Here is a 14750-nt window from a genome sequence, read left to right as displayed (position 1 = left end):
ATTTTCGCATTGCAAGATCACTTTTGGCTTTTGCGCAAGTACTTCAACGATGGTTCCTTTTTTTTTACCCAAAAATTGAAGGGAGCATAACTTGAAATTCGACTTCGCCGTTGTTTTTTGCTACCATAGATTCATTGGGTGAAGAACGAACTCTTTTATGCTACGAATGTGAATTTTCTCGGGCGTCGATTTCATGAAAGCCACCATAATTATTTACAGGCCTATGAGTTGAATTCGCCCAAAAACCATGAAGCGAAAAAAAAGAAATTTATCGTTCTTGATTTGATTTACCCCTTTTCTTCTATTTGACGGTATTATTTATGTTGCACGAAAGTGTTGAAATGAGTGTGATAGGTTTACAGGATGTCCGAGGCGTGAGTGAGAAAATATGTAATATGATATTGGGATATTAATCAGGTACATACCATAAATGCAGAAAACACATTAGACGAAGGTGCTGCTGCCTTCTTTCAAAATTAAGGGGCAAAATTCCTTTTAAAAAAAGTCGAAATGATTTTTTTTTTCATCATAGATATGGGCATTATCTAAAGTAAAAAAAATGCAGGGAGTTTGTTCAACTTCAAAACGAAAGAAGCTCTGTACAAAAAATTCAACACAAAAAATTTATCGTTTAATCGACATGAATTTTTATTGAAAATATTCCAAAAACCTATTGAAATTTTTTGTGAAAAAAAGAAAATTTTTAGCCAGTTTGCTGAACTAAAAGGCAAAAATTTCAGTCATTTTAGAAAAAGCAAGAATTTTCAACAATTTTTGGCGAAAAGCAAGACCTGACAATTTTCTGGGTAAAAGTGGGATTAGGTACTTGTATGGTAATTTTTTTTTTCAATTTTACTGTTTTTGTTACTCAAGTAATTTTTTGCAAAAATCAAGATTTGTTGACAATTACTGGCAACAAAATGATACTTTTTTGAAATTTTTGACAGAAAAGGGAGACTTTTGGATAATTTTGAGAAAAACGTGGTACTGTACTTTTTAGTACATGAGTAGGTATGTAGGTACTTATAGAAATCGAGAGCTTTAGTCAATTTTTTGCAAAAAGTAAGACTTTCTTTTCAGATAGAACTCAATACCTAATGTTACTTATCAAACTGTAATGTATGAATTTAATCATAGGTATCATCTCTTCAAAATTCTTCATTTTTAATTTATCGTTGGTTATTCTTTTGCCATTGTGAAAACGATGCTTCAGATCTTCGATATGAAATTACTAATGAAATAGAACTAGTTGTGCTGAACCTACAAACAAATCATGTCATTTTTTAATAAATCCAGCTTCCAGTGGAGGTTACTTCGAAATGCATGGGAATTTTTAATGGACGATTTTTACTTGAAAATCAATATTTTTCCACTGAGGTAATACATCTAAATTGGCATAATAGTTCATAAATTATACGTACCTACACAAAAATTATATCGATTTTCACTTTCTTAATGACAATTTTATTCATTCATCATCAAAGAACATATAAAAAATAGATATTAGGTACGATTATTTTAATCAAACATAGGTAATAATGTACAAGTGTCTACAATTGGAAAATAAGAATATGGGTAACGATAGTAAAAAATGATTGATTTGAAAAATTAAAAAAAAAAAAGAAACAAAACTTCATCCATCTTTATGCTACGGATTACGAATTTATCCTCTTCAACACATATTAATTGTATTTATACACATAAGGTAATATGATGTTCATCAGACAGACTATAATAGACAACCACATCAAAATAAACTAAACTATAAAAAATATAAATCATATAGCATGCGAGTCTAACGCACAGCTTTTTTCTTTGAAGAAAGGTAATCAAAATTTTCTTTAGGAATCTTTCCTTCGCAATACAATCTATAATCTTTGACAGCTCGGTCAACTCTTTCCGAACTTTCTTTTATTTTTTTGAGAATGTATGGAAATTTGCGAGCGTCCTTTTCATCCCATTTTCGAAACCGCAGGAATTGTTGGTACAGGTCGTCGACTAAAGGACGTAAATGATCGCTCCCCGCAGCTTTCGGGGAATAAACGATGTTCGCTAGAATCTGCTCATAGACTTCATTTTCTACATAGATGAGTGTCTTCAATTTCTGATTCACATAACTCCCTGAACCTAATGATTCGAGTTCAGCGTCAACATCATCATACGTAACGTCCTCAGGTACCAACGACGTAACCGAAGCTAAAATTCTTTTCAGCTTGATTTGAAGAGTGCTCGCTTTTTGAGCAATAGAGTCGAGGAAGTTGGAGGTGACGTGAAGACGTTCCCTTTGATTGGAATGATCATTTATTACAGAATTCGCGGACGTCTGTACGGTTTTAATCGGCGAGATAATTTCTTCCAACTTGGCTTGAATTTGACGAACTTTTTGCTCAACTTTTTGCGAAATTTCAACTTGATGGTCGAACGAAGAATTTCCCACTAAGGTTGCGATTTCACTCTGGTTAGAAATGAATTCTTCGTAAAAGTGCTGTAAATGCTCCGACTGTACTTTGGCTTCGTTTGGGTTTAGATCGCCTGTCGGTTCTAATGAATCGATCATATTCATGTAAAACTTTTGTTTAAAAAGGAGCGCGGATAAATTACGAGTGGTAGTAAGTTGATCATTTACTTTCACATTATCGAATTCCGTTGGCGATGACATGTTACTTATTGTGCCTGTAGCTGCTTTCTTTTCGCGTAGTACTCCGACTCCGAGTAAAGAGCAAAACATCACGGACGAGTGAAACGGAATCTTCTTATTTACTGCTGAAGCGTGAGTTCGGTAAAAACGCTGGCAAACGGGTGGAATCAGATTTTTCATAGTAACAGTTGAGGCGAGATACGGATTGTTTTTTAAAAGTTGAATAAAAAATTTATAATGCATTCTGATTTTTGATAGTTAAAAATAGAAAATAAGAACTTGTCAGCTCAAGAAACGCCGTTAAAATATACCGAAGTTGGAACGAATAGGTACAAAATCAAAAAATTACACGTACATACAAAACAACTACGAAAATGAGAATAAAAATGACGGTTTAGATGTTGTACTGAAACTTGATAGAAATCAGTAACACCGAACAGAAAATTATAAGCATTGATAAGGTAATCAAACCAAAACACCCAGCCGTGGACCACAGTGAGAACTATACGCGAATATAGAGAAAAATACACAAATACACTCGACTGAAATCACTAGTATCACTACAGCAAGAACTAATAGAACGAGCTCAAACGAAGGAGACTTGCTATGAGTTCGCATTTTTTCACTATCGTGTTTCAGTGTAGTGATGAAATACGTCCAGCCTATAGATGATGAAATAGTTCAGAGAAATTGGCACGTATACGTATAGGTAATAGGTATATACCAAATATGTAGAAACAGAATTGAAAATTTATTTTCGATTTCTTTTTTCAATTTCAGCCCATGGCTGTTCAATGTGTTTACCCATTTTAGAAATATCTTAAGATTGTAATGTTCAATCAGTCAAACAAAAATGTCAGTATAAGTAGTTTTGCTCGCATTCTAGTGATTCTCGCCTTCGTTTCAAACTTCAACGTTTTCATAATGAAAAAATCAAATTCTTTATTTTAAAAAAAAGTAGGTATCTAATCTTCTTCCAAATAAAAACTGCTAGTTATACTTATTCAAGAAAATATTCAAACCAAAATAGGCTTACATAGAAAATATAAGTAGGTATTAGGTAATTGTTTTTACATCTCGAAATACGAATTTTCAAAAGGTTCTGTTTGATTTTCAGTTTCAGAATTTAAAAAAATTTATTCAAATTCTGAAATTTTGAGGCCAAAAACTATTAGAAGAAACCCTTTCATAGAAAACACAAACAATATTTTCTGAAGCTTTTGCCCATGCTTGGCTCAGGCCAGTTTGCTATTCTATCTCACAATATTACAATTTTTAAAACGAAAACAAATCAAATTCTAAAATTTTGAAGCTACAAAAATAGAGACTAGACTCCTCGTCCTCACATCGAAAATAGGTATCGGTTTTTTTACTACTCAAAGTACGTACGAATTTTGAAAATCTTCTGTCGAGCAAATTGAAATTCTTACTTTTTGAAAATATTGGAATTTTCAAATTTATGTCCTCGCTTAGCTTGAGCCAACTCGTTCATTTTTTCCAAAATTAAAAACTAAAAATTAAAAATATTTTGCCTCGCGTATTTAAGCTCATGAGCCAAAAAAAAAAATCTGTAAATTTTAGAGCGTGAAGTTGACAATTCTGCTAACAAGAGTAGGTAGGTATGTACTTCCGATTTTGCCTCCCCTTCAAATAGACGCTATCTGACGATACAATACCACTCTCCAGTTCTCTGTGAGAAAATTTCTATCACTAATTGGGGAAAAAAATTGAAAAATCCAACTCCACCGGTTAAAATAAGTTTAAAATCTATATACGAATACCAAATTTCAACAGTAAATATTCAAAAATGCTTAAAAAACTGTTTGAAGAAAATTTTTGAGTTTTTTCCTGCATGGGACATTTTGAGAAACCCCCAAATTATCTCCCAAGTTTAGGTTCAAAATGTTTCAAAAACCCTCGAAAAAAAGTTGACAGAAATTTCGGGTATTCTTTTGAAATTTCAGAGCATTTTGATGAGTAACATGATACATTCTTCAAAAATCCAAAAATCATCACATATTTTATAGGCTCAAAATTATTCAGAATGCTCAAAAACATTTTCGTCGGAATGTTTGAATTTTTTGCGTATAGTTTGAACCCACTTCAATAAATCACGCGGGTATTTTTATAATAAGTTTCCGAGAATCGTGGCTCAATTTTATGCTCAGAATTCTTCAAAACTGCTCCAAACACATTTTTGCCGAAATATGTATGTATGTATGTATGTACTTGAATTTTTCGTAAAATTTTAACCCATTTTGACAGATCGCAATGATTCATTTTTACCCAAAATTGAAGGGAGCATGACTTGAAATTCGACTTCGCATAATTGAGCCGGTTGTTTTTTGCAAACTTTGATTCATTGAGTGAAGACGAACTCTTTTATGCTACGAATGTGAATTTTCTTGGGCCTCGATTTCATGAAAGCCACCACAATCATTTACCTATGAGTCGAATTCACCCAAAAACCATGAAACGAAAAAAAAAAATTGTTATGGTTAGACATAGAAGAAGGACTACGTAAGGGAGAGTTTGCGTCGAATGATCTCCTTAATAATTTAGTTAATAAATATCCCTTTAGCGGGGGAGATTTATCAAGTTCCTAGCTAGCTCTGATAGGCATAAGATTCGAGTAGTCCAACTGTACTGTTCTAACCCACACAGAATACATATGCAAATGAACATATAACAAATACTATGTACAAGATTTATTTCATCAAAGTTTCACAACATTCATCATAGGTATACATATTATATATAATATATTAAATATATGTTATGCACAAATTAATGCGATTCATTCTAACAAATGAAATAGGTAGAGGTACCAAGGTAGGCACAAATCACTGCAGATCATGGCAATTACTAGCCATTGATATCTTATTTTTCAACTATATTTTTGCTATAATTAAATACGCAGAAGAGGTAAAACATTCGAAGGGATTAGATCACTGTCTTCTACCTACCATCATCCCTTGGGGCAGATCTCAAGCAAACGTACTGTATAAATGAACATTAAACCCAACTCTTCATTAGGGTAAACCAAAAGCAATGCTACTCGAGATGAATCTCTTCCGCATGTAGATAAATATAATTACTCCTAACCTTCATCATCATGACGAGACTCCTGCCACCTCAAATAGCTGGAATCAAGTGATCTTACGTTTTCTTGGTCTTTGGCGCGTAGCCGCGATTCGTGTACCCTTCAAAAACATCCTCAGGTCCTCTGACACACCCTATATAATTTCCCACGTTATCATACATATTTACTTACGTCATGGGATATAAAAATAGCATGACGTAAGGAGGCATTATTAGAATAACCACCTTAGCGGTGAAGGCATATTGCACCATATCATATTTTTTTGCGCCAAACGAGATACTTTGAAATTTTTTGTGAGAAAAAAGGAAATTTTTAGCCAGTTTGCTGAACTTAAAATGGCAAAAATTTCAGTCATTTTAGAATTTAGAAAAAGCAAGAATTTTTAACAATTTTTGGTGAAAAGCAAGACCTGACAATTTTCTGGGTAAAAGTGGGATTCTTGTATAAAGTGAACATTTTTATCAATTCAACTTACTAGTATTTGTTAATTCTTTTGCGAAAAGCAAGATTTGTGGACAATTACAAAATTACTGGCAACAAAATGATACTTCTTTGAACATTTTTCCAAAAGAAGGAGACTTTTGGATAATTTTGAAAAAAACGTGGTACTTTTTAGTAAATAGTATTTACTTATAGAAATCAAGAGCTTTAGTGAATTTTTTGCAAAAAGTAAGACTTTGTTGCTGACTGACCTCAATACATAATGTTGTAATGTTACATAGGTACCTATCAAATTGTAATGTATAATGTATGAATTTAATCTCATCATCTCTTCAAAATTCTTCATTATTAATTCGATGCTTCAGATCTTCGATATGAAATTACTAATGAAATAGAATTAGTCGTGCTGAACCTATCAAGAAATCATGTCACTTTTTAATAAATTCAGCTTCGAGTGAAGGTTACTTCGAAATGCATGGTAACTTTTAATAAATGACTTTTACTTGAAAATCAATATTTTTCCACTGAAGTAGGTACAAACAATACATCTAAATTGGCGTCATATATTACAAGTATACCTAAGTAACTCTACCTATACAAAAATTAGGTACATCGTTTTTCACTTTCTTAATGACAATTTTATTCTTTCATCACCAAAGACCATAATAGATATTACGATTATTTTAATCAAACATAAATATGTACAAGTGTCTGCAATTGGAAAAAAGTATATAACGATAGTAAAAAATAATTGATTTGAAAAATTAGAAAAGAAAAAGAAACAAAACTTCATCCATTTCTATACCTATTACGGATTACGAATTGATCCTCTTCGCAATATTAATTGTTTTTACACATTAATACGATGTTCATCTAACAGACCAATAGATGCAATCACATCAAAATAAAATAAACTATAAAATAATCATATAGCATGCGAGTCTAGCGAACAGCTTTTTTCTTTGAAGAAAGGTAATTAAAATTTTCTTTAGGAATCTGCCCTTTGCAATACAATCTATAATCTTCGACAGCTCGTTCAACTCTTTCCGACATTTCTTTTATTTTTTTGAGAATATCTGGATATTCGCACGCTTGCTTTTCCTTCAAATCTCGAATCGAAAGGAACGTTCGATACTCGTTGTCGACAAAAGGACGTAAATGATCGCTCCCCGCAGCTTTCGGGGAATGAACGATGTTCGCTAGAATCTCCTCATAGACTTTACCTTCTAACCAGATGAGTGTATCCAATTTCTGATTCACATAACTCCGTGAACCTGATGATTCAAGTTCAGCTTCAACATCATCAGACGAAACATCCTCGGGTACCGACGAAACCGTTTCTGATGATTTGGTCTGAGCTTTAACAGCACCAGACGAAACACCCTCAGGTACTGACGACTTAACCGGAGCTAAAATTCTTTTCAGCTTGATTTGAAGACTGCTCGCCTTTTGAGCAATCGAGTCGAGGAAGTTGGAGATGACGTGAAGATGTTCCGTTTGATTGAAATGATCATGTATTACAGAACTCGCGGACGTCTGTACGGTTTTAATCGGCGAGATGATTTCTTCCAACTTGGCTTGAATTTGACGAACTTTTTGATCAACTTTTTGCGAAATTTCAACTTGATGGTCGAACGAAGCTTTTTCCACTAAGGTGGCGATTTCACTCTGGTTAGAAATGAATTCTTCGTAAAAGTGCTTTAAATGCTCTGACTGTACTTTTGCTTCGTTTGGGTTGAGATCGCCTGTCGGTTCAAATGAATCAATCATATTCATGTAAAACTTTTGTTTAAAAAGTAGCGCGGATAAATTATTACGAGAGGTAGCGAGTTGAACCGGTGAGGTGATTTCTTCCATCTTGGTTTGAATTTGACGAACTTTTTGCTGAACTTTTTGCGAAATTTGAACTTGATGGTCGAACGAAGAATTTTCCACTAAGGTGGCGATTTCACTCTGGTTAGAAATGAATTCTTCGTAAAAGTACTTTAAATGCTCTGACTGTACTTTTGCTTCTTTTGGGTTGAGATCGCCTGACGGTTCCAATGAATCGATCATATTCATGTAAAACTTTTGTTTAAAAAGTAGCGCGGATAAATTACGAGTGGTAGTAAGTTGATCATTTACTTTCACATTATCGAATTCCGTTGGCGATGACATGTTACTTATTGTGCCTGTAGCTGCTTTCTTTTCGCGTAGTACTCCGACTCCGAGTAAAGACAAAGAGCAAAACATCACGGACGAGTGAAACGGAATCTTCTTATTTACTGCTGAAGTGTGAGTTCGATAAAAACGCTGGCAAACGGGTGGAATCAGATTTTTCATAGAATCAGTTGAGGCGAGATACGGATTGTTTTTTAAAAGTCGAATAAAAAATTTATAATGCATTCTGATTTTTGATAGTTAAAAATAGAAAATAAGAACTTGTCAGCTCAAGAAACCGCCGTTAAAATATACCGAAATTGGAACGAATAGGTACAAAATCCAAAAAGTACACGTACATACAAAATGACCACGAAAATGAGAATGAAAACGACATGTCGTATCTAAACAGAACTGCAGTTCTGTTTAGATGTTGCACCGAAACTTGATAGAAATAATCAGTAACACCGAACAAAAAATTATAAGGTAATCAAACCAAAAGACACAGCCGCGGACCACAGTGAGAAGTGCCCGAGAAGGATACGCGAATATAGAGGAAAATACACAAATACACTGGACTGAAATCACCACAGCAAGAACAACTAAAGAACGAGCTCAGGCTCAAACGAAGGAGACTGGCTAGTGGCTATGAGTTCGCATTTTTTCACTATCGTGTTTCAGTGTAGCTATGAAATACGAACAGCCTATAGATGATGAAATAGTTGAGAGAAATTGGCATGTACATAGTACATACGTACTGGTGTACAGGGTGTTCCAGAATAACCTTTCACATTTTGGTGAGCACTGATCTGCGTTCAAATGGTGTTAGGGGAATGGTAAAAGCGGTTCCAGGTAGCCAACACATGCCGAATTATGTTTCAGTATTAATTTTTTACCATGGAGAAGTGGACGGCTGTGCAGCGCGCTTTTATTGTAAAGGCCTTTTTCAAAAATAATGACTCTTACATTAGTGCAATTCGTGCCTTCCGCAAACATTTTAAACTTACCGGTAAAAGTGAAGTGCCATCGAGGCCAACAGTGAAATTATGGGTAAAAAACTTCGAGAAAACCGCTCATGCTTGTAAAAATAAGCCTACAGGTCGGAAAAGATCAGTAAGAACGCCAGAAACAACGGACCGAGTAAGGCATTCAGTACAGACTACCCCTACCACTTCAATACGTAAACGAGCGTTAAATTTAAAAATCAAACCAACTTCTCTGCAACGAATTTTATCTGAAGACCTCAGTTTCCATCCATATAAGATTTTAATCATTCAAAAGTTACAAAAAACTGATTTTGTGAGAAGAAAATCATTTGCCGAGGATATGCTTACAAGAATTGATACTGGTGAGATTCCATTGAACTCGTTACTCTTTACTGATGAAGCTCATTTTTATCTAAACGGTGATGTGAATAAACAAAATATGCGCTACTGGTCGACAGAGAATCCGATGATAATACACGAGAAACCTCTACACTCCGCTAAGTTGACTGTTTGGATGGGCGTGGCTAAATTCGGTATAGTGGGACCGTATGTGTTTGATCAACACCTCCTATAATAAAAGGCCTGGGCGCTGGTTTCGTGACGTCACGACTGTAGGCCGACCAATGTACTACAGTACAATACGTTTAGTATACAAATTCAAACATTTTAAATGAAAATACCACTAAAATTATGATTTTATTTCGATTACCATAATTTTTTGTACACTAGACATTAAAAATATTTAAAAAGTATCCTAAATATCACAGAACGGAGTATTTCAGTGGGTAACATACTGGTATAATCATCAAGATCTAAAACAGGGATGGAAGAGCCTTGAATTCAGGGCTCCCGCTCTTGGCTCTGGCTCAGCTCCCCGCAAGTTTCAGCTCTGGCTCGCTCTTGGCTCTTGGCACTTTTTCTTTACATGAGCTCTTTGGCTCCTTGCTCGCTCCTCAATTCTTTCCGACTCCGCTCTTTGACTCTCGACTCCCTCTTCCAATTTCTCGGCTCCCACTCCAGCTCTGGCTCTGGCTCTTGGCTCTTTAAATTAGAGTTCAAAATTCGTGAAAAACGATGAAAAAAATGAAAATACACTGCATTTATTTTCATTTCATTTCTCAATGAGGAAAAAAACTTAGAAATTCTTCATTTTCTTCACAAATGTGAGTTAAAAGTTGAATTTTTGATAAAATTGTGCGCATTTTTCAACTTTTTTCTCTACTTTTAGGGAGCCAAAGAGCCTGAAAAATTTTGTGGGCTCCCACTCGGCTCTGGCTCTTTCCAGGTTAAAGACTCCTTATGATGATGGCTCTCTTGAGTAAAATAAGGAGCTCTTTTGCAAGAGAGCTCGTGATGTTTTTCTGCACTTTCATTTATTTGGCTCTTGGCTCTGGCTCTAGCTCCTCAAAAAATCCGGCTCTTTCAGACTCTGGCTCCGGCTCGCTCCCGGCTCTTCCATCCCTGATCTAAAAACAAGATCACTGATGTGAAAAAACAAACATATCTTTCGTGATATAAAACTAAAAAACTATTCACAGCTTAAAAATATACAGAATATTTGGTAAACATACTCGATAAATATTTTCGAACTCATCTTCCTGTGTAATCCATTGCATTTGTAAGTTATAAAAACGTCCATCAGAATCAACATCTTGAATACTTCATCAAATGTGAGCTACAATTTCATATCTTCGGATCATAAATTCATAAGAAATGATGATTATTCACCTGAAAGAAATGCCAATGAAGATCAATTAATGCAAAATACTTAATAACACCAAAAAACATCATATTTTCATCACTATTGACTGTAGTGTAGTGTTCTCAAAGTTTCATGAAACATGTTATCAACTACAAGAACATTCTGAAAAATATGATTATATATCAAAACAAAATTCTTCCAAAAAAGGTAAATTAACCCTTTTGATTTAAAATTCCATAACCAACGAAACAAAACCTTATGAAATAATTACATATTATTTCAGCTGAAATTCATTTGCAAACCTGAAGAAATTACTTTTTGTACGTGATGAATGAGTGTGGGAAATTGTTTATACTTTGGAGTGATTATTTTAAATAATATGAGTGGTAATGAACACTTACTTGGATATTATATTCCATTTGGTCTATGTTTTCATCATTCTCTGTAGGAAATTCAACCATTTGAATTTAGATAGATATTCAAAGCTCCGGAGGTAGAAATCAGATCATTGGTATTTTCTGTCAGCATAATTATCTCGAAAACAAACCCACAGCACTTGAGTGACACAATTCACGAGTTAAATAACACGATGTAGTGTGAATATGAAGCCATTTTTTAAAAATTAAATCATAATTCGCGAAATTTTATTCAGTAATGTGAAACGTTTATCATCCAAAAATCAATCACTGGTTCTTTCATATTTTCAGTGTAATTTACGTTCACAACAGACGCACAACACTCCACTGGGATACTTTACTAGTAAAATAACACAATATTCAACAAAATTGATGAACAATTTTTTCTAAATTAACCCATAATTTGCTAAATTTTCATTAAAATTAAACAAATTTTATATGACAATCAATACATTTCAAATGAATTGAATGATAACGGTCGGCCTACGGTACAGTGTGACCACATCGTGTTTTCCAACAGCGCCCAGGCCTTTTATTATAGGAGGTGTTGGTTTGATGAAACGGTGAACGGTGAGAGGTATCGCAAAATGTTAAACGAGTTTCTCATTCCTGAATTGAAACGCAGACACAAGTATAGAGTTACTTGGTTCCAACAGGATGGCGCTACCTGTCATTCCGCAACGGACACGATTTCTTTATTGCGTGAGCATTTTGGTCATCGAATAATTTCGCTGAACACAGAAATTTCATGGCCACCTCGATCCCCTGATTTTTCAGTATGTGATTTTTTTTTATGGGGTTACCTCAAGTCAAAAGTATATCAAGATGATCCTAGGACTCTGAAACAGCTCCTAGATAATATTATTCGTGAATCAAGACTGATTAGAAGAGAAATGCTCAACAAAGTGTTCAATAATTTTAAAAAACGTTTGGTCGATTGTGTCAAAAATGATGGAAAACATCTTGGTGGAATAATTTTTAAAACTTAATTTATAATGAAAACTCAAATATATGGTCTAAAAACGGCACATTTCTACTTCATTTTGGTTATAAAAAAATTTCCGTAACCATTTTTCTCTCAGAGCTACTAATAAAACAAAAGTGAAAGGTTATTCTGGAACACCCTGTAGGTATACCAAATATGTAGAAACAGAATTGAAAATTATATATTTTCAGATTTTTTTTTTCAATTTCAGCCCATGGCTGTTCAATGTGTTACCTATTTTAAAAATATCTCAAGATTGTAATGTTAAATCAGTCAAACAAAAATGGCAGTATAGCTTTTCTCGCATTCTCGCCTTCGTTTCAAACTTCAACGATTTCATAATGGAAAAGTCAACTTTTTATTTTTAAAAATACTACGTATCTAATTTGGTTCCAAATAAAAACTGCTATTCATACTTATTCAAGAAAATATTCAAACCAAGCCAAATACTATTAGAAGAAATCCTTTAATAGAAAACACAGAAAATACAGCTTTTTTACACCTCGAAATAGGAATTATCTGAAGCTTTTGCCCATGCTTGCCTCAGGCCTGTTTGCTATTCTATCTCACAATATTACAATTTTCAAAACGAAAACAAATCAAATTCTAAAATTTTGAAGCTACAAAAATATAAACTAGACTCCTCGTCCTCACATCGAAAATATCGTTTTTTTTTACTACTCAAAGTACTTACGAATTTTTAAAATCTTCTGTCAAGCAAATTGAAATTCTTGAAAAAAAAAACATGGAAATTCAAATTCTAAAATTCTAACGTTAAAAAAATACATTCCAACTCCTCACATAAAAAGTACAGTTTTTTTACTTTGTGAAACTGGAATTTTCGAGTTTATGCCCTCGCTTAGCTTAAGCCAACTCGTTTATCTTTTCCAAAATAAAAACTAAAAATTAAAAATATTTTACCTAGCGTATTTAAGCTCACGAACCAAAAAAAAAAAACACCTGTAAATTTTTAGAGCGTGAAGTGTTGGAAATTCTGGTAGTAGGTACCTACTTAGCGATTTCGCCTTCCCTTCAAATAGGCGCTATCTCACGATATAATATCATGTCACTCACCAGACCTCTGTGAGAAAATTTCCATTACTAATTGGGGGGAAAAATTGAAAAATCAAACTCCACCGGTTAAAATAAGATTAAAATCTAAATAAGTACGAATACCAAATTTCAACAGTAAATTTTCAAAAATTCTCAAAAAACTGTTTGAAAAATTTTTTTGATTTTTTTTCTGCATGGCACATTTTCAAAAAACCTCGAAAATCATCTCCCAAGTTTAGGTTCAAAATTTTTCAAAAACTCTCAAAAAAAATGTTGACAGAAATTTCTGGTCTTCGTTTGAAATTTCAGACCATTTCGATGAGTAACATAATAGGCACCTACTTTCTTCAAAAATCCAAAAATCATCACATATTTATAGGCTCAAAATTATTCGGAAATGCTCAAAAACATTTTCGTCGGAATATTTGAATTTTTTGCATAGTTTTGACAGATTGCAAGATCGCTTTTGAGCAAGCACTTCAACGATGGTTCATTTTTTTTACCCAAAATTGAAGGGAGCATGACTTGAAACTCGACTTCGCATGATTGAGCCGGTTGTTTTTTGCGAATTTTGATTCATTGGGTGAAGAACGAACTATTCTCTATGCTATAAATGTGAATTTTCTTAGGCCTCGATTTCATGAAAGCCACCATAATTATTTACCTATATGAGTTGAATTCACCCAAAAACCATGAAGCGAAAAAACATAAATTTTGAACCAAACGAGATTCTTTGAAATTTTTTGTGGAAAAAAAAGAAAATTTTTAGCCAGTTTGCTGAACTAAAAGGAAAAAATTTCAGTCATTTTAGAAAAAGCGAGAATTTTTACCATTTTTCTGGTGAAAAGCAAGACTTGACAATTTTCTGGGTAAAAGTGAGATTACTTGTATGGTAAAGGGTATTCCCGGGTAAGATAGGTGAAATGCCCCTGTCCTCGGATTTTTGAAATTTTGATGAAACATTGTTGGGTGTCTGTGAAAAAAATGTTGGAGCTGAAAAAAATTCCCCGACCCCACTCGCCTTGCCCCCTTTGGCCAAAAAACGTTTTTTTCGAAAAAAAAATCGTACTTCAACGAGTTTTGAATGAAAAATTTTGAATTCACCCAAAATATATGGAGGAAACATGAGTCTATCAACGTGAATTTTTTCAAAATTTTTCGGTCCCCCAGGGGGGAGATATTGACAAAAGAAAATTTGAAACCGCCGTATCTCCGAACCTAATTCTGGAGCCCAAAATTTTTTTTCTTTCAAAAATATATCTGCATGAGTACTAAAATTGGTATTTT

At 33.8% G+C, this 14750-nt stretch overlaps 1 long non-coding RNA gene across 1 annotated transcript; it reads right to left on the bottom strand.

The window, feature by feature from the left end:
* Positions 1-9984: 9984 nt before the first annotated feature.
* LOC135831852 (uncharacterized) lies at positions 9985-12671 on the bottom strand. The gene is made up of 3 exons (XR_010556231.1): positions 11411-12671; positions 10879-11035; positions 9985-10773 (listed from the first exon to the last, which is right to left on the bottom strand). It is a non-coding gene; the product is annotated as an uncharacterized LOC135831852 (long non-coding RNA).
* Between the last annotated feature and the right edge of the window lie 2079 nt (positions 12672-14750).

Source organism: Planococcus citri, chromosome 1 (genome assembly GCF_950023065.1).
Source record: "Planococcus citri chromosome 1, ihPlaCitr1.1, whole genome shotgun sequence".
Lineage (NCBI taxonomy): Eukaryota > Metazoa > Arthropoda > Insecta > Hemiptera > Pseudococcidae > Planococcus > Planococcus citri.
Note: the sequence above shows the minus strand (reverse complement) of the source record. Positions and strands in the feature narration are given on the sequence as shown.